At 39.6% G+C, this 22,534-nt stretch overlaps 1 long non-coding RNA gene across 2 annotated transcripts in view; it reads right to left on the bottom strand.

Annotated features, from left to right (window-relative positions):
* Window positions 1–277: 277 nt before the first annotated feature.
* The window catches only part of LOC117673919 (uncharacterized), a 111,963-nt gene continuing 89,706 nt past the window's right edge, over window positions 278–22,534 (bottom strand). For both annotated transcript variants that reach the window (XR_009621611.2, XR_009621610.2), the window contains one exon: window positions 278–1,524. This is a non-coding gene — a long non-coding RNA (uncharacterized LOC117673919). The remainder of the gene's footprint in view (window positions 1,525–22,534) is intronic.

Below are 22,534 nucleotides of genomic sequence, written 5' to 3'. Positions count from 1 at the left end.
ATTCTCTATTATATATTTCAGGTACAATCCCCAATAAAAAAATCTCTGGTTTAAAATCTATGTGTTTTTTATCATTTTTTCCAATCATGTGTGGATTTTAGTCCAATATCTTTTGGCTTCTGCACACGTCCACCACATATAGTAATATGAACCCGAACACAACCTTCTCCTTGACAGTGTCCAATTCTTCTCTATTTTTATTCAATGATGCCTAAAATGTTAATGTGTAGTGAGTTCATTTCATCTTTAACTGGGTTGGTATTTTTTCTTTTCTTAAATAGCAACATCAGCAACTAAGGTTTCTGAAGTTTTTAATCAAGCCATATCATAAGCACCATTAATATTCTTCCTCCATAAAAATCATTTAAGAAGAAAAGGAGGAAGAGCAGAGAAAATGTAAGATTCAGTCTACAACTGTCCAGTAGTTTTATCTGGAAGTTAGCAGTGGGCATAACAAAGAAAACAAATTTTTGGCTTTTCAGCAAATGCTTAGAGTTCTACAGAACTAATTTTGCTCTATAGCTCTACTCATTGATTCTTTTCAACAAATAGAAAATAATTTTCAAGAATTAAAAAAACAAATGAAGAGAATAATTATACTGTAAGAGTAATAGAACTTTGCTACACACCTTTGAACAGGTTATATTCCTTTTAGTGTTTGAGGAAGAATGGCAACTATGCTCTGAATAATAAAACTAATTGGTGCACCTTAACAACCGAAACTGAATTAATACATTCACTGAATATAGTGATTATGCATACTGTCTCTTAAAATCAACTGAGATATACTTTAGCAGATTATTAAAAAGTACATGAAGAGAATATGAAAGGTATTGCTATTTTATTCTCTTATTGTGGGTGTATTAATAAATTGCCTTTCTATAGTTTGTTTTAAGGCAGACAAATGACATTTTTAGGGGGGTTTTTTTGTACATTACATCTCTTTGCTCTTTCTTGTCAGCATTTATTACAATCCTAGGACGAGGCTCCTAGAAAATTGCACTATATCAAGCCAGAACATTTACCCCTTACTCAAAGATAATCCCATAATCAACATTGCCAAGTCTGCCAGGCAGTAAATTTGCAGCCTCTCAAGCAGAGAACTTCCCAACCAACCTTTGCTGAATACTTAGGTGGAGATCCCCGAGTCCTCTTAGGCACACTTAGTCATGTCTACTTGGCCCCAATGAGTTTGCAGAGGTGCATCAGAACACAGAAAATTATAGTAAGAAGACACACTTGTCCTGTGTTAATTCCTGTTGGTTAATTTAGTTATAGCTTAGTTATTGAATCAACAGAAAATATAACATTTTTTAAAAAAAAATCTGAACATGGCCCAATGGCAGGAGAAGTCAATGAATGAAATTATGAATATCATCCTTAATTGTACTAATTGCAACAAAGTCTCACTAGCAGCTGAGTTCCACCTGGAAGCCCAAGTTTCATTTTCATTGGATTATGATTTTTTTTCATGAGTGATTATGATTCTGCTTCTCTTATGGCCACAACTGCAGAGAAGGTAATCTGAAAAACAGAGAACAACAAATTTGAATTTTACGTATAATAATGGAGATATGAAAGCAATCCTAGAACTAACATTTCAGGAATAACGTATATTCCAAAATCCATAGTATTTATCCTTTTTATGTAGGAGATTGTAATAGAAAGTTTACCATCTTCTACAAACATCTGTGGTAGTTCTTGAATGAATGAATATTTCATAGAATTTGCTCATTTCCTTTCAGTTAATGTGCCGCAAGGAAAAGACATAGATCTATTGTAAATTAAGGTAGCTAAATAATTAACCCCATTAAGGAGTCTCAGAGGGCAAGTTAATAAACTACTTACTGGGACCTCTACACAATGAATGATATCCCACCCTACTGTGTCCATATGGGTACCAGCATCAATTTTATACTATCATTGCACTCCAGGGCATATCTACCAGTGATTTTGAAATGGGGTGACATTGCTCTGATACTGAAAATAATAAATATTTTTGCACAAGGGAAATTAAAAGAAATGAGCTTCTGAAATGCGTTTCCTGAAGATGAATTTATACTACTCATCTGTTCCAAAGTGCAGGCATATAAAAGAACAATAAAGCTATTATTATTTAATTATTTCTATCCAAAGGTAAATTATATTGTAACCAAACATTGAAAAGAATATGATTCAAATGTTAGGCAATTGATCATCTGTCCTTAAAATTTTCATTTGATGCTACCATTGGAGCATCTCAAAGCTGCCTACAAAATAAATAAGTAAGTAATGTTTTCGATAAAAACAATTACATAAACTTCCCAAGAATAAAATATCCATCTGTAAGACCACAGAAAGATGAAATGAAAAATTCATTAAAAAAAAAAAAAGCTCTAGCATCCTGAGGCTTTGTTATTCTATAAAAAAAATGGTTGAACAGACATGTCTGATAGAAAAAAAAAGTGTGAGAATTAGCCTGTTCCATGGAGGAAAATTCCCTTGAAAGAAAGTTCCACGATCCGGTGGCATATTGCTTTGGTCTTCATCCTGTGGGAATCTTCCAGATGAAATTAATGTACATGTTTAATGTACATTAATGTACACTAATGTACATTAATGTATAGTACATTAATGTACTGTAACAACATTGCCAAAAAGGCATTAAGAGTTGTCAACCTAATCTTGCGAAGCTTTTTCTCCAGTAACATTGTACTGCAGACTAGGGCATACAAAACCTTTGCTAGACCAATTCCAGAATACAGCTCATCTGCCTAGAATCTACACTGTATATTGGATATTAGTACAATTGAGAGAGTCCAGAGGTATTTCACAAGAAGAGTCCTCTACTCCTCTACTCTCAATAGTATACCTTATGCTACCAGGCTTGAAATTTTGGGCTTGGACATCCTAGAACTATGCCACCTACGGTGTGACCTAAGCATAGTACACAAAATTATCTGCTACAACATACTACCTGTCAATGACTACTTCAGCTTCAACCATAATAATACACAAGCACACAATAGATACAAACTCAAGGTAAACCACTCCAAACTCGATTGCAGAAAATACAACTTCAGCAACAGAGTGGTCAATGCCTGGAATGCTCTACCTGACTCTGTTGTTACATCCCCAAACCCCCGTAACTTTAACCTTAGACTGTCTACTGTTGACCTCACCCCATTCCTTAGAGGTCTGTAATGGGCATGCATACTGTAAGTGCACCAGTGTGCCTATTGTCCCTGTCCTACTGTCTCCATTTATTTGTACCCATTTACTATGTTCATATTTATGTTTATATTTATACCTGTTATCTTTTACATGTTTGACAAACTAACTAAATAAATAAAAATAAATAAATTAATGTTATGTCGGATGACATAAATGAAAGTGGCCTTTCAGACTTAAATAGGCTTCATCAACTAACATGTAAGGCAGAAAGTGCACTGCTTCCAGGATTAGTCTTATTCACTTTCTTTAACAATTGTACAGCTACACTCAATGCCATTTCCAGTTTCCAAACTGTCTTCAAGAATAGACCACTGCAGTAATCCAACTGTGAAGTTATTTGGATGTGGTATGGGGAGATAAGATTGTTCTGTCCTGATAGAGTTGCCAGCTTAAAGAGTCCACCTGTAAATCTAGTGATAGATTGTACTCAAAGAAAGTCTTTATGCGAGGTACCTATTCATCGTTACCTCCAGCAACTATCAAAATTCTCTTTATTGAGACTGAAAACAGAGACAGGACACTCCAAATGCCTAAATGATGGGATGGAGTGGAAGAGAATTATAGAACCCTCGGTACCCCCATGAGGCCAGTACCATGAGACTGAATGCAATCCTCCACATCAATGGAAGGACTGCAACACTGTTTTCCAATATCCAACTTCAGCAATATCCTACAATGATTAATGTTAAAATACTTAATACTAAGCAATGTAGGAGGATCAGCATAGTAGCACTCCCCCGCCTCTCTCCCAGTACAATCCATCAGTTAAGGCAGCCAAAGCCATTTCAGTACAAGGCTGCAGACAGAGTCAAATTATTTGAAGCATAAATGTAGCTGCGTCGTTACAGCCAAGTATGTTAGCTAATAAAGCTATATTTGTAACTAGATTATAAGAATGACTTCCTTATACGTTACCCATTTGGTGGGTCCAGCAATCAAGGAAACAGATCCAGTTACAGATGAGATGTGCAATAGATTCTGCAATCCTTGTGGTCTCTAATTCACTTTACTCTCAAAGTGTTTCACAAACCAATTACTGTAAGGCACCGAATTGGTTTTAAGACTAGTCTTTCAGGAGTCTACTGACTGAGAAAATCTCTGCTGGGTGATTTAATGAGGAAGTAATGATGATGGAAAAGAAAATTATCTTGCCTCCTTTGCTGGAGATATACAATAGATACAGTTATAGGCTCTGACCCGTGCTCTGCTGTATTCATTGCAAGATTTATACCGACTATGTTCCAGCAATATAATAGTTTGCTTCAATCCCGAGTTGTTCATAAAACATGGAGCTTGCCTTCTCGCAACTGGAAAGTTACTCGGGAGCGATAGTATCAAAGCCATTCTCATCTCATTATTCCACAGAACCATAGCCTCAGCAGATCACCACCTAAATCATTCAAAAGTCATTGATTCTGCAAGTCTTCAAAGGAGGGTGATTTGAATTTGTCCTCCTCCCTGATAGAAGGGATCATCCAGAGGTACTTCAAATCAAAGCTGCAGGTGACATCTCATGATAATGGGATGACTCTCAGTCTGTCAATCATTGATATATTTTCCTTCTGTCAGAGACTAATTCTCAACTGTATGTATTTTGTCTTCATTCTAAGTTTTTCCCCATAGTTATCATAGTAATCATGAAGTCTTAAACTATGTTTCAGTCTTAAATCATGAAGTCTTAAACTATGAAGAATGGTTACAGGAACTGGGCATGGCTAGTCTAGTGAAGAAAAGGAACAGGGGAGACATGATAGCAGTGTTCCGATATCTGAGGGGCTGCCACAGAGAGAAATAGGTCAGGCTATTTTGCAAGGCACTTGAAGGCCAGACAAGGAATAATGGATGGAAACTAATCAAGGATAGATTCAGCCTAGAAATGAGGAGAAACTTTCTGACAGTGAGAAAAATCAACCAATTATTCTGCCCCAGCTACGGACCCTAAAGAACGCAGCACACACAAAGTTCGTACAAATCTTAATTTACTAATTAAAGACTGCTAATGAGCTTTCTTAGTAGTTGTTCAAACACAAGTACAATAAATCAGTCTTTTCTGAACAAGGGCTGTTAATTTAACTTCATTAACAGCCGACAAGAATTCAAAGAATAATAAGTCAGTTCTGAGGCACAGTATTTCAGATAACCATAATCTTACTGTGGTTGGCAGAATGCCCAGAAGCAATTTGCAGGAAAACTGATAAGAGAAAAACAAGAGCTGAAATGAAACTTTTCTGTAATCAAGACTCGAAGGAATGTGAATGAACTTGTTTCCTGCAAATTGCATCAGGCGTCGTCCTTCCTTAAATAGGCTAGGGGAGTGGCCAATTAGCCCCAAGCCTTACTCTCGAGACCTCCTCCTGAGGAGCCCTCCTGCCTTTTCACAGCTCTGCACGCTCATGCATCAAGAAGAGGCTCCTCCTCTTCTTCGTCTTCACTTATTGAAGGTTCTGAAGGCCCTGGCTGAATCCCCGCCTCCGGCAACACATTTTCTCCAGCCTCCTCATTGTCCACCTCGAGTGCCAACTGCACAGGCTGCTGGCACAGCACCACACCAGCCTCCTCGCTGTCAGAATCAGCTACTAACTGCACAGGCCGCTGACGGGCCACAACACCAATGGAACAGCCTGCCTTTGGAAGTTGTGGGAGCTTCATCAGAAGAGATTAGACTGCCATTTGTCAGAAATGGTGTAGGGTCTCCTGCTTGGGTGGGGGATTGGACCTACAAGGTCCCTTCCAACTCTGTTAATCTGTTAATCTAGGTTTGAGTGAATAATTCTGACCCAGACTTGAATTATTCAAAGACCATATACTTTTAGGCAGAAAGATGTTAGTGTTACACTAATAAGACCCCGCTTATGTCTCTGCAACCCAACACTAGTTACAAAATCACCTTTGGGTGTCACCTAAAGGAGACAAATTTGGTGTGTTGATAGCATGCCATGCAAACTCTCAACCCTACCCTTCTATTTTTTGCTGGGATTAAACTCAATATCTGTCCAAGAGGAAATGAATAAATGTTGCCCCTGCTATAGATCATACCCAGACAGGTCTCAGTGACATTAAGGAAGTTAGCTTTTTCTTTCTATATGATTTTTGAAAAAGTATATTTTTTGAATAAAGAACAGTTTAGGGTAATTTTATAGACACATCCAGTACAGTTTTTTGGGGGGAATAATATAGTTGTAATATCCCATTGCCTTCTTTAAATTTTTTTTTCAACTTTCCTTAAGTCTACCATCTTGGCATTGCATAGTATTTTCTTATTCCAGTATCAGGCTAGTCTGATTTACTGGGTCAATTAGATGCTGCCACCTATGTGAGTTTATCCTACATGAGCAATATTTTATTCTGGATTGTCATGGGTTACCCATATTCATGGGTATTTGACTAAATACCATTGTAGCATGAGAGGGGAGGTTATAATGAGAACTGAGAGCTGCTACTTTTTAAATTACTGAAGTCCTGTTCTACACACCTCTGGCCTCCCATGAACACCAGTGCAAACAGGCACCTGGACTTTTCCCCTTGTTTTCTTTATTCAGGACACATTGCTCCCCTCTTGTATTCTCAATTCAAGTGAAAGACACAGTTAGCCCAATGTTCAGGAAGGCCATCAAATAGAGGACCATTTATGAACAGCAAATGTGTAAATAAGCGGAGCAACACATTTTGCTCTGCCTGAATCCTGTTCACAGCATAAGCTTGCCTTAACATGCTCCCTTTCCCTATGGTACTTCCTCTAAATAAAGTTCTCTCAGAGCCTTGGCAGTGCTTCCACTTTTCTTGTTTGTGGAGGACTCTTGTGGGTCCTGATCAAAGCCATCTACAAGGCCTCCTTGAAATGGCTTACCTTCAGACATTGTTAGTTCTCAGTATTTTCCCTGGTTAGATGACACACTGATAAGAAAGCCAATTCTAGAGAGTTCACTGTCTTCTGACTGTGTTCCATTCTTTTCTGTGTTCCATCTCAAAAGAGGATGGTTGCCTTTGCTTTTTTCTATTCCACAAATATAAATAATTGATAAATAAAATCTATAGATATGTTCAATCTAGGATATGATATCTATTGATGTATTTCTATTAATCTTCAGTGTCGGTAATGATAGTTTCTTTGATTTTCATTTACACAAACACACGTGTATCTGTATCTATCTATCTATCTATCTATCTATCTATCTATCTATCTATCTATCTATCTATCATCTATCTATCTCTGTATATGTGTGTGTGTGTGTGTGTGTGTGTGTGTGTGTGTGTATGTATTGTATCTATGTATCTGTCTATATCTATCTATCTGTCTGTCTGTCCGTCTGTCCATCCATAAATATATACTGACCTTACATTGAATAGAATAGAATATAATTTTTTATTGGCCAAGCGTGATTGGACACACAAGGAATTTGTCTTGGTGTATATGCTCTCAGTGTACATAAAAGAAAAGATACGTTCATCAAGAATCATAAGGTACAACACTTGATGATAGTCATAGGGTACAAATAAGCAATCAGGAAACAATATCAATATAAATCGTAAGGATACAAGCAACAAAATTGCAGTCATACAGTCATAAGTGGAAGGAGATGGGTGGTGGGAACGATGAGAAGATTAATAGTAGTGCAGACTTAGTAAATAGTTTGACAGTGTTGAGGGAATTATTTGTTTAGCAGAGTGATGGCATTTGGGAAAAAATTGTTCTTGTGTCTAGTTGTTCTGGTGTGCAGTGCTCTATAGCATCGTTTTGAGGGTAGGAGTTGAAGCAGTTTATGTCCAGGATGCGAGGGGTCTGTCAATATTTTCACAGCCCTCTTTTTGACTTGTGCAGTATACAGGTCCTCAATGGAAGGCAGGTTGGTAGTAATTGTTTTTTCTGCAGTTCTAATTATCCTCTGAAGTCTGTGTCTGTCTTGTTGGGTTGCAGAGCCAAACCAGACAGTTATAGAGGTGCAGATGACAGACTCAATCTAATTTAAATGTAAACTCTATTTAAAGAGTAAGCAGCATTTTAGAGTATTAAAAAATAGAAAATAATAATCCTAAAAGAAATTGTTCAAGAAAAGGAAATGCAGCTAAATCTAATTTATATCAACACCATATACGATGTAAAAAAGAAGTTGAGACTCTAGAAGAGTGCAGAGAAGAGCAACAAAGATGATTAGGGGATTGGAGGCTAAAACATATGAAGAATGGTTGCAGGAACTGGGTATGTCTAGTTTAATGAAAAGAAGGACTAGGGGAGACATGATAGCAGTGCTCCAATATCTCAGGGGTTGCCACAAAGAAGAGGGAGTCAAACTATTCTTCAAAGCACCTGAGGGTAGAACAAAAAGCAAATGGGTGGAAACTAATCAAGGAGAGAAGCAATTTAGAACTAAATTTCCTGAAATTTCCTGACAATTAGAACAATTAATAAGTGGGACAACTTGCCTGCAGAAGTTGTGAATGCCCCAACACTAGAAATTTTTAAGAAGATGTTGGATAACCATTTGTCTGAAGTGGTCTAGGGTTTCCTGCCTAAGCAGGGGGTTGGACTAGAAGACCTCCAAGGTCCCTTCCAACTCTGTTATTCTATTCTGTTCTGTTCTGTTCTGTTCTGTTCTGTTCTGTTCTGTTCTGTTCTGTTCTATTCTAAATGTTTTATAAATTTCTATTCCTTGTCAGACATACACATTTATAAATTATGGGCCAAATTTATAAATTATTTTAACTTTATTTTTAACTGTGATGTTTGTATAGATGTTTTTATCTTGGCTGTTCACCGCCCTGAGTCCGAAAGGAGAAGGGCGGTATAGAAATTTGAATAATAAATAAAATAAATAAAATAAAATACTTGCTTTCTACCATGTCTACTCTTTAAACTTTTCACCTCATTGTTTTTTTAAGGATCATATCAAATAAATATTGTCTTTGTTCCCCTCAGTTGAAATGGTATTTGCTTTGTTATCTCGGTTGCATGTCTATAGTTCAAGACTGAGTGTTGAATTCCAATTCATAGGAATGCAAGATCTTTGTCTTCAAAATACAGCAGGGCTTTTCATTCTAAACTGATAACATCTCACATCACAAAAATAAAAGATCTGATTTCCTACAGCATATAATTTAATAAAGGAAATCAATAGAGATTTGGAAGGAAATGAGGATAAACAAAGCAGAAATAAAAGAGGTTATAGTGCACCAACCTGATGTACTTTTCTCATTAGAAATCTTTGTAACATGTATACCCATGATACAATTTTATTTCAGGATAAGCCATTGTTTTGCAAAATGTAGAAAGAGAATAAGAAATACTACCTATGCCAAGTCATGAGATAACACACTAAATCTAATTTAATTTTTGTTTCCTTTTGACCTATTCACTCTTCCTTCATAGAGGTGTTTTGTCATTTCCATATGAGTTTCATTCATTCACTATCTATTCATTCTATTTCTTCCATGCATATTTAAATCTTTTTTCCTATTGCATGCAACTCATTGTAAAATTTCTTTCACTTTTACTCCCATATAATCACTTTTCTACACTTTTTTTTTATTCAGCAAACACAGGTGCCTCATAGAAGGAATCCGCTACCTTTCTACCAGTATTTGAACAGTATTTAAAATTTCTCTTATCAATTTTTCTCATTCTTAGGAAACATTCTACCAAGAAAAATACATTTATCTGCTTGCTGTATTTTTAACTATCTTATTTATACATAATGGTTCACTATTGATTGTTTGAGTTGGGCCAGGTTAAGAAACACCTCACAAATTTGACTAAAACTTTATTAATTTAATCTACAATAACAGAATTTTGAAAACCTTTCTTCTCTCCCTGTCATTTTCTACTCCAATGAAATCAGGATAGGATGAAGGCATTCTGTGCTGCTTCCTGGCTACTTTAATATTCAGTAAGGATTTAAGAGGACACGGTGGCTCAGTGACTAAAGACGCTGAGCTTGTCAATCAAAAGGTCGGCAGTTCAGTGGTTCGAATCCCTAGTGCTGCGTTAACGGGGTGAGCTCCCATTACTTGTCCCAGCTTCTGCCAACCTAGGAGTTCACAAACACATAAAAAATGCAAGTAGAAAAATAGGGACCACCTTTGGTGGGAAGGTAGCAGCGTTCTGTGCACTTTTGGCATTTAGTCATGCCGGCCACATGACCACAGAGATGTCTTTGGACAGCGCTGGCTCTTTGGCTTTGAAACGGAGATGAGCATCACCCCCTAGAGTCGGGAACGATTAGCACATATGTGCGACGGGAACCTTTACCTTTACCTTTACCTAAGGATTTAAGATTCATTCTTTTTATTAAATCTGTATTAAAATTGTATCATGCTGTATCTGAATATGTAAACTTATTTCCTTATTGTAGGATTTTTTTCTTTCTTTCTTTTTTTTTCTTTCTTTCTTTTTTTTTTTTTTTTTTTTGACATTTATGTACAACCTGTCCTCCTTTGCTACATATTCTCAGACTGAACTACCTTGGTCTTTGATATACTAATTTGTAGTAACCTACTTGTTGCATGATACAGTCTAACACAAATTCTAATCATTCTAATTCCATTCTCAGCCAAACTATCTATTGTGTTTATTTTACAAGATTTCTAAACATGTTCCATTCCTGACAGACTCCTGGGACAACAATAGAACAAAAACATTACCACAAATATTAGAATAGAATTTCTGTGAAAAAACATCTTGGTACCTCCAATCACTTAGGCCAAAGGCCTAATGGAACAAAACCATTTTAGCCTATTTATGAAAAGGCAGAAAGGTAGGATCTGTGCATACCTCTGGAGGGAGAGAAAGGGATAATATGGAGAAGAAATCCTAGCTACTGTTGCAGATTTGCCATTTCTTTCCCTTCCGTCCCTCTTCTCTTTTACTGTAAGGAGATGGTAGGAGCCAGTCTGCTTCTAATTCTTCCCCTTCCCTTTTCTGGGTTTAATGCATGGTTCTATTTTTTTGTCCACGTGCTTCTGAATGCCTTTTCCAAGGTCATTTTGATGATTTCTTATACTCTCATACAGAAAGCCATTAATAATTGGAGTGAGGGAGGAGGATAGTGCATGCTAAGAACACACCGTTCTGATTTGTAGAAGTAGGTGAATTTGTTAACTAGAGAATGTCTCGCCATAATTATTTTAAATATGTTTTGCTCTAATTCTTGAAAGGAAATGGCATTATATAAAAACTACTTTTCTCAGAGTCCACTTTAATTTCTCCTCAGCAATAAGACTAGTCATTGTTACTGTACTCACACAAGAGAGCACGAAATAGTTTCATTCCCCCCCCCTCTCCTTTGTACTATTAGTGCCATGCTTGAGGTGAGAAAGTAGATGGAGACAGTGGTGATATTCAGCCGGTTCTATCTAGTTTGGGCGAACCGGTAGCAGCGGCTGCGGGAGGCTCTGCCCACCCACCCGGACATCATCATGTCCCATTTTTCATGTTCTACACATGTGCAGAAGGTACTGCACATGTGTACATGTGCAGGTACTGCAGAGGTGTCACACACGCGCTCACATTTGCAAACTGATAGCGAAGCTAAGTCAATACCACCCCTGCCTGGAGAATGGACCACTACTGTTCTTGCAGAGGTGGAGTTATAATGGGAAAGAAGGGAAGGGTATATGAATACTGACTTCCGAATCTTTTGGAAGATTTATATTTCCCTAATTAGGTGAATACAAAATCATGCCTTTGCCTTTCCCACCTCTGTGCAGCTCTCCAAGGAACCAAATGAATCAAACAAATAAATGGAGCTACACACTACTATACACTCACAGGGGTGTAATCATAGGAGAGATTAATCAGCTGCTCTGACAACTACATTTTGGGATGATGATGGGAAGTAGAGAGAGACAGAGAGTGTGTAACCCAGATAGAGAAACCTAAATTTATGGGGAGAGAGTGTTCTGAGAAGGAATTGAAGGAGAAACATCCAAGAAGCATCCAAGTTCTTTAAAGCAGAATGAAAATTATGTGAATGGATGAGTTGGTGGAATTGCTTAAATGGCAAACAATCCACCCTTGGCTTTGACTGGAAGGATAGCTATCATGTAGGGAATTATAGTTTCCCCATCTGGATTTTATTTTATATCTGCTTCTTTTTATACTTATAAACACAAATATCAAAGATTTATCCCATCTGTGTGAATGATGTTGTTGTTCAATGCAACAAATGAAGGTTAATGTACTGCTTGATAGGGCAAACTGTACCAATAGAGGAAAATATTTGTAGCTTAGGGTTGAAATGATGGGTCCTTGGTGCTCTCTGAGCTTGGTTGTTTTCTTGCAGATGTTTCATTACTCACACTAGATAACATCATCAGGAAAAACTAGAAGTGACATGGGAGAGGAGAGTTGTCATGCAAACATTATAGGTAAAAAAGGTAAAGGAGTCCCTGTTGATTTTACTCAGCTAGTCATTGCCAACTATAGTGGGTGGTGCTCATCTCCATTTCAAGAGCCTTGGTGGCGCAGCAGACTAAAGTGCTGTTAACTAGCACCAGCTGCCTGCAATTACTGCAAGTTCAAATCTCACCAGGCTCAAGGTTGACTCAGCCTTCCATCCTTTCGAGGTAAGTAAAATGAGGACCCGGATTGTGGGGGCAATAAGATGACTTTGTATAAAAAAGAACACTGCTTGGGGGGGGCGAAAGCCCTACTAAGCAGGTATATACAAAAGTAGGAAGGCTATTGCTTAACGCATTGTAAGCCGCCCTGAGTCTCTGGAGAAGGGCGGCATATAAATTGAACAAACAAACAAACAAACAAACAAACAAACAAATAAATAAATAAATAAATAAATAAGACCATTGAGCCAGTGCTGTCCAAAGACATTTCTGTGGCCAGTATGATATCACAGAATGCTGTTTTAACTGGCAAATACTTCTGTTCACCAGTGATAAGGCAAATCCCATTGAAATCTTATACTTGTTGAGGTCAATATTCCTATGTCCACCCTTTTTGACCCCCCTTTCACAAAAATACCCTAATTTGTGCAAGTGAGAGGTTGACTGAGCAGGTAAATGACTGAGCAGGTAAAGAATTTAGTGAAGGAAAGGATGAGCCAACTCACAGCAGGCCCATTAGGCCAGGGGTGTCAAACTGGTGGCCCACTGGCTGGATGCATCACGTGCAGGCCACGCCCACCCCAGCTCCGCAAAAGGGAAAAACACTGTGAAACATCACGTGACAGCAACATGATGCCACGAGTTTGACCCCCATGCATTAGGTCAAAAGAACTTATGTAAAACATTGACTCTGATTGTATCAGCCCAGGCTCATTCTTCAAGTACCTTAGATTGTTCACATGGAAAGTATTTTGTTGGAATAAAAGGGAAAATACCACTTCCACATTTCAGGAACACCTAAAACTAATTTAAGGCTACTTTAGCATCAGGCAAGCAATTGATGCTGGGAGAACATGTTCTCCACCAACTGGCAGCAGGGTATCTTTGAACTGCAGCAAACAGAATGAGAAGACAAATCGCTCAATTTTACATTTCCAAAAAAATCCCATAAACATTTTTTCCTGATGCATGTTCTGGGTGCACTTTTAATATATAAAGCAATTTCCCCATCTAAAGTTTAATGCATACTTTTTCCCAACACTGTGCCCACATTTTTGTAGGCCTTTTTTGAAGATGCAACTATATTACCACATTTTTGGGGGTGGGGACTCACTGGATTTTAGCACACATGTGAATTGTGTTTTACTTTAGGTTGGGAAAGTGCAAAGATGATATATTTGTAAATCACATATGTAAAAAATGGATCTAAAGATTTCACATCCCTTTTCATTAAAAGAGGATGTATTCTAGGGTGTGGTGTGGTGTTTTTTTTTTTTTTTTTTTAGTATTAAATACAATAATAAAAAGAACATTCTCTGGCTAGCTTTCTAATTTAACATAAAAGATGTGAAATACATTCTAATTAGTTTTTGAATACTCTTTATGCATATTATTTATCCACCTCATGGTCTTAACTGCATAAATAAGAAGGTACATCAAATGCCTAAAAGAAATAATGAAACTATCGTTATAAATAACATGCAAGACCTTCTTGTAAAACGAACAAGTTACTGACATAGCAGCCTTGATTCCTTTGTGAGGTGATTTTGTGTAACGATGGTTTTATTTTTGGCAAAAGAAATCTGTCCAAGAAAATGCATCTTCATATCTCTGAGGTATATTTAGACCATGGCAAAAAGTCAAGAAGACAAGATAATTTCCTATTACTGGAACCTTTGACAAGATTAGATAAACATCTGTTAGGGATATGGTGAAGACTTAATGAATTGTGGCTCATTGCTTGAGGGAGCTAGAAAAGAAGGCTGAACCACACAGATTTCTCTGGAAATAACTCCTATCGGGTTCATTCTAAGTAAATTTTCATGACACTATACTGTTGGGCTCACTTCCATCCACAGCAATTTATATCTCTAAGTGGTTGTGGAATTTATAACTTGGTCTGAAGCTTAGAAGATTCCAGTTTGCCGATCTCATTCACTATAGGTTAAAAAAATCTCATTTGGAATTAATTACATCCATTTTACCTCTAAAAATGAGGTGGAGAGGTGGAATCTGCTCTTGCCTCAAGGTGATATTCCTTCTGGATTATAAGTGATTCAGAGAGACATCTGTTGGCAGTGGCTATTGGCCAACCCTCAATTTAATTGGAAAAGCATTTGAGCTCACCATATCTATGACAATCCCAATTAGTGCATATTATGTGACCACTTTAATGTTGCTGCTCCTAAGAAGCAGAATTTCAGCCAGATCCTTATTAGCTAAGAGAGAGTGAGAGGAAAAGAAGAAAAACAAACCCATGGCCTTATACTTGACTTGTTTTTTTACCTTTGAAGAGTTTTAATTGTATTTATTTATTTATAAATAAATTGTTCACCGCCCTGAGTCCTTCGGGAGTAGGGTGGTATACAAATTTAATAAAATAAATAAATAAAATAAAATAAATATCACATTTTTATACTGCCCTTCTCCCAAAGGGACTCAGGGCGATGTACAGCCAAGATAAAAAGCAACAATCTAAAAGTTAAAAACAATTTAAAATTATTAGATAGTTTGGCCAATCATCTAAAACACAATACCCCATTAAAATAATATTTTAGGCCAGCCCTGCTTGATGGAATAATAGTGTTTTAAGGGCGCGGCGGAAGGTCCAGAGGTCGGAAATCCGACGAATCTCCGGGGGCAGCTCGTTCCAGAGGGCAGGTACTCCCACAGAGAAGGCTCTCCCCCTGGGGGTCACCAGTCGACACTGTCTAACCCTGAGGAGACCCTCTCTGTGGGAGCATACTGGTCAGTGGGAGGCTATTGGAGGCAGAAGGTGGTCTCGTAAATATGCAGGTCCTATGCCATGGAGCACTTTAAAGGTAGCGACCAACACCTTGAATCGCACCCGGAAGACCACTGGGAGCCAGTGCAGTTCGCGCAGGAGCAGTGTTACATGGGAGCACCGAGTCGCCCCCACAATCACCTGCGTGGCCGCATTCTGGACTAGCTGGAGCCTCTGGGTGCTCTTCAAGGGGAGCCCCATGTAGAGAGCATTACAGTAGTCCAGATTGGAAGTGATGAGGGTGTGAGTGATTGTGCGCAAGGCGTCCCGGTCCAGAAAGGGGTGCAACTGGTGGATCAGATGAACCTGATAGAAAGCCCCCTGGCCACAGCCATCAGATGGTCTTCTAAAGACAGCTGAGAGTCCAGGAGGACGCCCATGTTGCGAACCCTCTCTGAGGGGGCCAAAGTCTCACCCCCTATAGTCAGTGATGGAACCAACTGACTATGACAGGATGCCGGAAACCACAGCCACTCATTCTTGGAGGGGTTGAGCCTGAGCTTGTTTCTCTCCAACCAGATCCATACGGCCTCCAGGCACCGGGTCATCACTTCAAGGGCATCATTGGGGTGGCCCAGGGTGGAAATGTACAGCTGAGTGTCATCAGCATACTGATGGAAATCCACCCCGAAGCCACGGATAATCTCACCCAGCGGCTTCACATAAATGTTGAACAGGAGAGGCAAGAGGACCGACCCCTGTGGCACCCCACAAACTAGGTGCCTTGGGGTCGACCTCTGCCCCCCTGTCAACACAGACTGCGTACAGTTAGAAAGGAAGGAGGAGAACCACCATAACACGGTGCCTCCTACCCCTAACCCCTCCAACTGATGCAGCATGATACCATGGTTGATGGTATCAAAAACCGCTGAGAGATCTAACAGGACCAGGACAGAGGAACAGCCCCTGTCCCGAGCCCTCCAGAGATCATCAACCAATGTGACCAAAGCCGTTTCCGTGCTATACTCAGGCCTGAAGCCCGACTGGAATGGACCTAGATAGTCCGCTTCATCCAGGTACTGGGGAAGCTGTCGCACCACCACACTCTCCACAACCTTCACCACAAAATGAAGGTTGGAGACTGGACGATAGTTTGATAAAACAGCCGGATCCAGAGAAGGCTTCTTGAGGAGGGGCCTCACCACCACCTCTTTCAAGGCGGCGGGAAAGAGACCCTCAGTCAGAGAAGCGTTGACAATCCTCTGGAGCCAGCCTTGTGTCACCTCCGGGGAAGCCAGCACCCACCAGGAGGGGCACGGGTCCAATAAACATGTGGCCGCATTCAACCTACCCAGAACCCTGTCCACGTCTTCAGGAGTCACAAGGTCAAACTCCTCCCAGCTAACATTCTCAAGACCCACCTCCATCATCCCATCCAGCTCTATCCAGTCAGAGTCCAGACCCTCCCGAATCTGAGCAATTTTGTCATACAGATATTGCACAAAATCCTCAGCCCTGCCCTGCAAGGGGTCTTCCCATGCTCCCAGGTGGAGGAGGGAGCGGGTCACCCTAAACAGGGCGGCCGGGCGATTATCTGATGATGCAATAAGAGCGGAAAAATAATTACATTTTGCCGCTTTTATCGTCACTAGGTAGGTCTTAATATAGGACCTTACCAGTGTTCGGTTGGATTTGGAATGGCTGGCCCTCCAACCGCTCTCCAGGCATCTTTTCTGGCACTTCATCTCTCTCAGCTCCTCAGAGAACCAAGGAGCCAATTGAGAACGGTGCCGGGTCAGAGGCCGCAAAGGCACGATGCAATCCAAAGCCCCAGTGACCGCCCTCTCCCAGGCCACCACTAGTTCTTCAGTCGAGCTGTGAGCCAGAGCCTCAGGGAATGGCCCAAGCTCCATCAGGAACCTATCCGGGTCCATCAGGCACCTGGGATGGAACCATCTAACTGGTTCCGTCTCCCTGCAGCAACATTTACTGGTTTGAAAGTCCAGTTGGAGGAGTGAATGATCAGACCATGACAAGGGCTCAGTGACTAAGTCCCCTATTTCTAGAACATTCTGCCACTGACCAGAGACAAAAATCAGATCCAGAGTGTGTCCCCCCGTGTGTGAGAGACCATGAACTAACTGGGTGAGGTCCAAGGCCATCATGGAGGTCATGGACTCCCGAGCCACCATAGACGTTTCACTGACCAATGGCAGGTTGAAATCCCCCATAACCATCAGCCTGGGGGTATCAACCGCCACCCTGGCTATCACGTCAGGCATCTCGGGTAGGGCCGCTGTTGCATAGCAGGGAGCCAGGTACGCAATCAGCAGGCCCACCTGCACCCCCTGGCCCCCCTTCACAAGGAGGAACTCACATCCGGCTATCTGAGGAACAGTGGCCTCCCTCAGATATATCCCTCGGATATAGACTTTCATTAATAATAACCGCCACCCACCCCACCCCTTCCCTGAGCCTTCGGCTGATGGAATGCCCGGAAACCCGGCGGGCACATTTCAACGAGGGGCACTCCCCCTTCCGAGCCCAGCCAGGTCTCTGTAATACCCACCAGGTCCGCACCCCCCTCCTGGATAAGATCGTAAATGAGGGGGGCTTTATTTACCATGGACCTGGCATTGCACAACATCAGCTGGAGGCTCCGGCCCTGAGGACCTGAACAATCTGGGGAACGAGAAAAGCATTGGGGACCAGAGTGCGCAATCGCTCGAAGATAGCGAGTGTGCACTCCCCACACATGATATGGCCCCCTGCTTCCACCATATCTGCCCCTCCCACTCACAGTACTGATAGAACAGCCCTCCCCAAGTCGAGCTCCGGCCTCCTCCCTAACCTCCAACCCTGTGTCCCTAATGCCACAGCCCCTCTCAGGGATGGCCTTGACCCTGGTGGATTACCCCCCAAACCCACTCTGGTCCCCCGTGAACCCCTTAAAATTTTAATTGTAAGCATCAAAGCATAACCATATTTAGAAGTTGGGGAACATGATTAGTTAATAGAATTTATATAGCTTATTTTGATTGCAAGGATGCTAAACCCCAAGGACTATCAGATACTTATTCAATATTTTGTATTCTTGCAAGGAGGCATTTGCAGGTGTTTTTCATGAGGAAAAAATATGCAGTATACCATGTGTTTGCCCTTTAGGCTCACATCTGTCTCATTTGCCAGCATGTTTCAAACAATCTCATTATAATTTACCCAGTTGTCTCATCCTCTAATAATGCCTTGAGAGATTCCTGCAAATCCTAAATATACAATATGGGATGCAGAGGAATTTATCAAGAGATTTGCTGGGGGGAATATAATAAGAGTCAGTGAGGTTGATTTATTTCTCAGAACCATGGTTTTTCTTCTTTTGCACATTCATAAGCTCAGTGACATGCTGAAAATAAAAGTTACAGGGCATAGCTGATCAAAATACATTTAGATTTTACCTGGTACCCAGTGGGAAAAGATAGGTATACAATGGATATTCATCATCTTCCCACTGGAATTATTAATCAATGTATTTTATTTTAATTTACTTTTCACAGTGTTTTACATCTCCCTTGGCGATTTCAATAGATTCTGCCCTACAAGTATTAAATATAAAAGGTATAAATATGTGAAAGAGTTGGGAAGGAAGCATGGGAAGAAGAATTTTACGGAGATGACACCACAAAGCTCAGATGTGACAGTTGTTGGAAGTGTTTCAAAGGGAATCCCTTTTCATTAATTCACGATAACTCTGGCTGGAAATTCAATTCTGTATTTTTGAAGATTATGCTTTCACTCCATACTAGCCTTAAAGATACCTTCTGAGATTTATGTTCTTCTTGCTTTACCAGTAATTTGGGCTTCACAAAATAACATCTATCATTATTTTCAAGGAAAGTTAAAGGACATCATTTTATTTGCTACAGTTTAGGTGCCCTTCCATCCAACAAGGACCTAAGTGGCTCCCCCAAAATAGATTAAAATAACAGTAATAAACAATAAAAAAGCAATAGCACCCTGAGACTTCAAAGAGCAACAACATCTAAGTCCTCCTAGTCAAAAATCAGTTTGCAAGGCTTTTCAGAAAAACCCATTTTTAATGGCTTTACTGAAAAATCAGTAGGGTAAAAAGAGAAATGTTCTTCCAGGAAAGTGGGAACCACAACTGAGATGGATGCTAACAAAGTGGACAAGTTAGAATGAATGGATTCTTTCACGTCCATTATTCTCCATTCTAAAATCGACAAACCAGCAAGAATTAGGAAAGCAAATATTTACATTTTACTTTTACATTTTATGTCTAGTCTAACGTAAAGAAGGACTAAGGGTGACATGATACCAGCGTTCCAATATTTGAGGGGCTCGCACAAAGACGAAGGGGGTGAAATTATGTTTCAAAGCACCAAAAAGCAAAACAATGATTGGAAATTAACCAAGGAAGAAGCAACCTAGAAATAAGGAGAAATTTCCTAATGGTGAGAGCAATTGATCAATGGAATAGCTTGCCTTCCAGTTGTGAGTGTGCCATCACTGGAGGCTTTCAGAAAGAGGCTGGACAACCATTTTTTGGAAATGGTATGGGGTCTCCTGCTCAAGTGTGGGGTTGGACTAGAAGATCTCTAAGGTCCCTTCCAACTCTATCATTCTATCCCAAAGGTGGGGTTTTTTTTCCCCAAAAGGCAACTGGACTTTCTGTTTTTTCTTTGAAGACATTTCGCTTCTCATCCAAGAGAGCTTCTTCAGCTCTGAAAAACCTGAAAAACCATAGTTGTCCTACCTTTAGGACAACTATGACCTGGATGACTGAGAATCTCCATAGACATCTATCATTCTATTTTCTGTGTCTTTGGGTTAATTGTACTGAGCAAGCATACGTAAGAAAGAGTAACATGTACTGAGCAAGCATACATAAGAAAGAGTAACATATAAAAACATATGCATTGAGAAATGTTGCAAATGATAAATGCATGCTTTCTCATTACAAAAAGCCAGACAAAAAAAGGCAATTTTAATCCATGAAACCTGAAATACTAACAAAATGAATCAGATTTCAGATGATCCCCTTTCCTATTTGCACAGCAAGTCTATTTCCTTTGACAATCTTCTCTCTAGGCTGCTAAATTTTGTCCTCCTCCTGACAAATCATTGCTTATTTGTCCATTCCTAAAAGGAAAAAAAAATCCAAGAAAACTAGGTAGGAAAAATAATTCAAGATATCAAATCAGTTGCCAAGAATGAAAGAAATTTGGTGTTGGTGATGGAGGTGGGAGAGACACAGGCCAGTGATGCTAAATCCTGGTTTTATACACATTGACTTCCAAAAGTCATATATATCTAACATACAGTATCCGATGCAAGATGCTTCTGGGAGAAATCATCTTGCCGAAAATAAGGAGGCTGTCCAAGAACAGCAGAGATCGATGAGAAGATGTGATGCCATTTGTCCACCACAGCCATTGCTTAGATATAATTCATTTTCATTGTTCAGTCTGAGTTTTTTAAAAAAAAAACTTCACAAGACTTACCTTGCTTCTAACTTCAAAGAATATGAGTTTTAAGGGTGGGGTTTTTTTTTTTTGAATTTTATAAAATCAAAAGACTATCCAATTAATCTTAATTAAAATTAAAAGAAAAGCCACTTTAACATTTCTGCTCCATGGGAGTCTAATGAGGCCTGTTGATTCCTGTAGTTTTAGCACAGTTGGAAGGATTCGGAGATAATTTACTTCATTAATATTCATTGAATGCAGATCATCAAAATTATTTTATAATAGTAGAGCTGAAATATGTCAAAAGGAAAGTTTTATGTTTGATAGACAAACTAAGCAGATATTGTGACAGATGGTAGGGGGCTATAAACAGGTTAAGTATGCTACTTTTTCTAGCATATCTCAGAAGTACCATCTATGATAATTATCAGATGGGGAGTATGACTGATTCAACTAAACTACTAGTCCACTTCCAAATTTACTTTGGTTGCCAAAAGATCATCTGGCAATTGTCTTTACCTTACTTGGGTATTAATGTTATATCCACTAAACTGGATACAGCGTCCTACTGAATACAAAGACTGTGTGGGAGATTACCAGGCTGAGCCTGAGGGAGGAGTCAAATGCATCTGTCATAAGTTACAAGTCTTTGCGTACCCACAAGAGATCTAAGTTGAGCCCACCTTGAACGCCTCTCTTATCTCCCACTCATTTCCCTTCACTGCTAGTTGGTCAGATTCTTGTAGAGATCTTAAGCTTTCAATAAATCTTTATACGTATTTGAACTGCCTGAATCTCCTGATTTCCCTGGTGTTCGACAGGCTGATCCATATATCTTATGAAGCTATGCCATAAAGCCCTATTTTATAAAGCACAATTATTGGGTTTATTTATTTATAAATACCTTTATATATTTATATTTCTTAACTGTCCATCTCCTCAGAGTATTACACACTGTATTACACACAGGCAGTGTGTAATATAATCAATAAAATTAATATTGGAATTGGAATAATTTAAGAATAAAATGTCTAAAATTATAAAAAATAAAGTTATAAAATTTCAAGAGGTGAAAAATTCCAAAATGGGAAAAGAGTTGTTAGCAGGGTTCATATCAGTATGAAATCCAATTTTTTTTACTATTTGTTCTGTGGGCATGGCTTGGTGGGCATGGTGTGACTTGGTGGGCATGGCAGGGGAAGGATACTGCAAAATCCCCATTCCCTCCCCACTCCTGGGGGTAGGATATTGCAAAATCTCCATTCCCACTCCACTCTGGGGCCAGCCAGAAATGGTATTTGCTGGTTCTCCAAACTGCTCAAAATTTCTGCTACCGGTTCTCCAGAACCTGTCAGAACCTGCTGGATTTCACCCCTGGTTTGTATGACACGTCCAGTCCAAATCAGATTAACCATTCACGGACCCTGTCAATGCAAATATTCAAGTACATCTAATGACCCTACAACTCTAAATCCGATTTAGAGAGAGCCAGTTTGGACTAGTTATAAAGATACCAAGCTAGAAGCCAGGAGTCTGTGAGTTGTAATTCATCCTTAGA

The sequence above is a fragment of the Pantherophis guttatus genome, chromosome 2 (genome assembly GCF_059756535.1).
Source record: "Pantherophis guttatus breed Tessera chromosome 2, ASM5975653v1, whole genome shotgun sequence".
Classification (NCBI taxonomy): domain Eukaryota; kingdom Metazoa; phylum Chordata; class Lepidosauria; order Squamata; family Colubridae; genus Pantherophis; species Pantherophis guttatus.
Note: the sequence above shows the minus strand (reverse complement) of the source record. Positions and strands in the feature narration are given on the sequence as shown.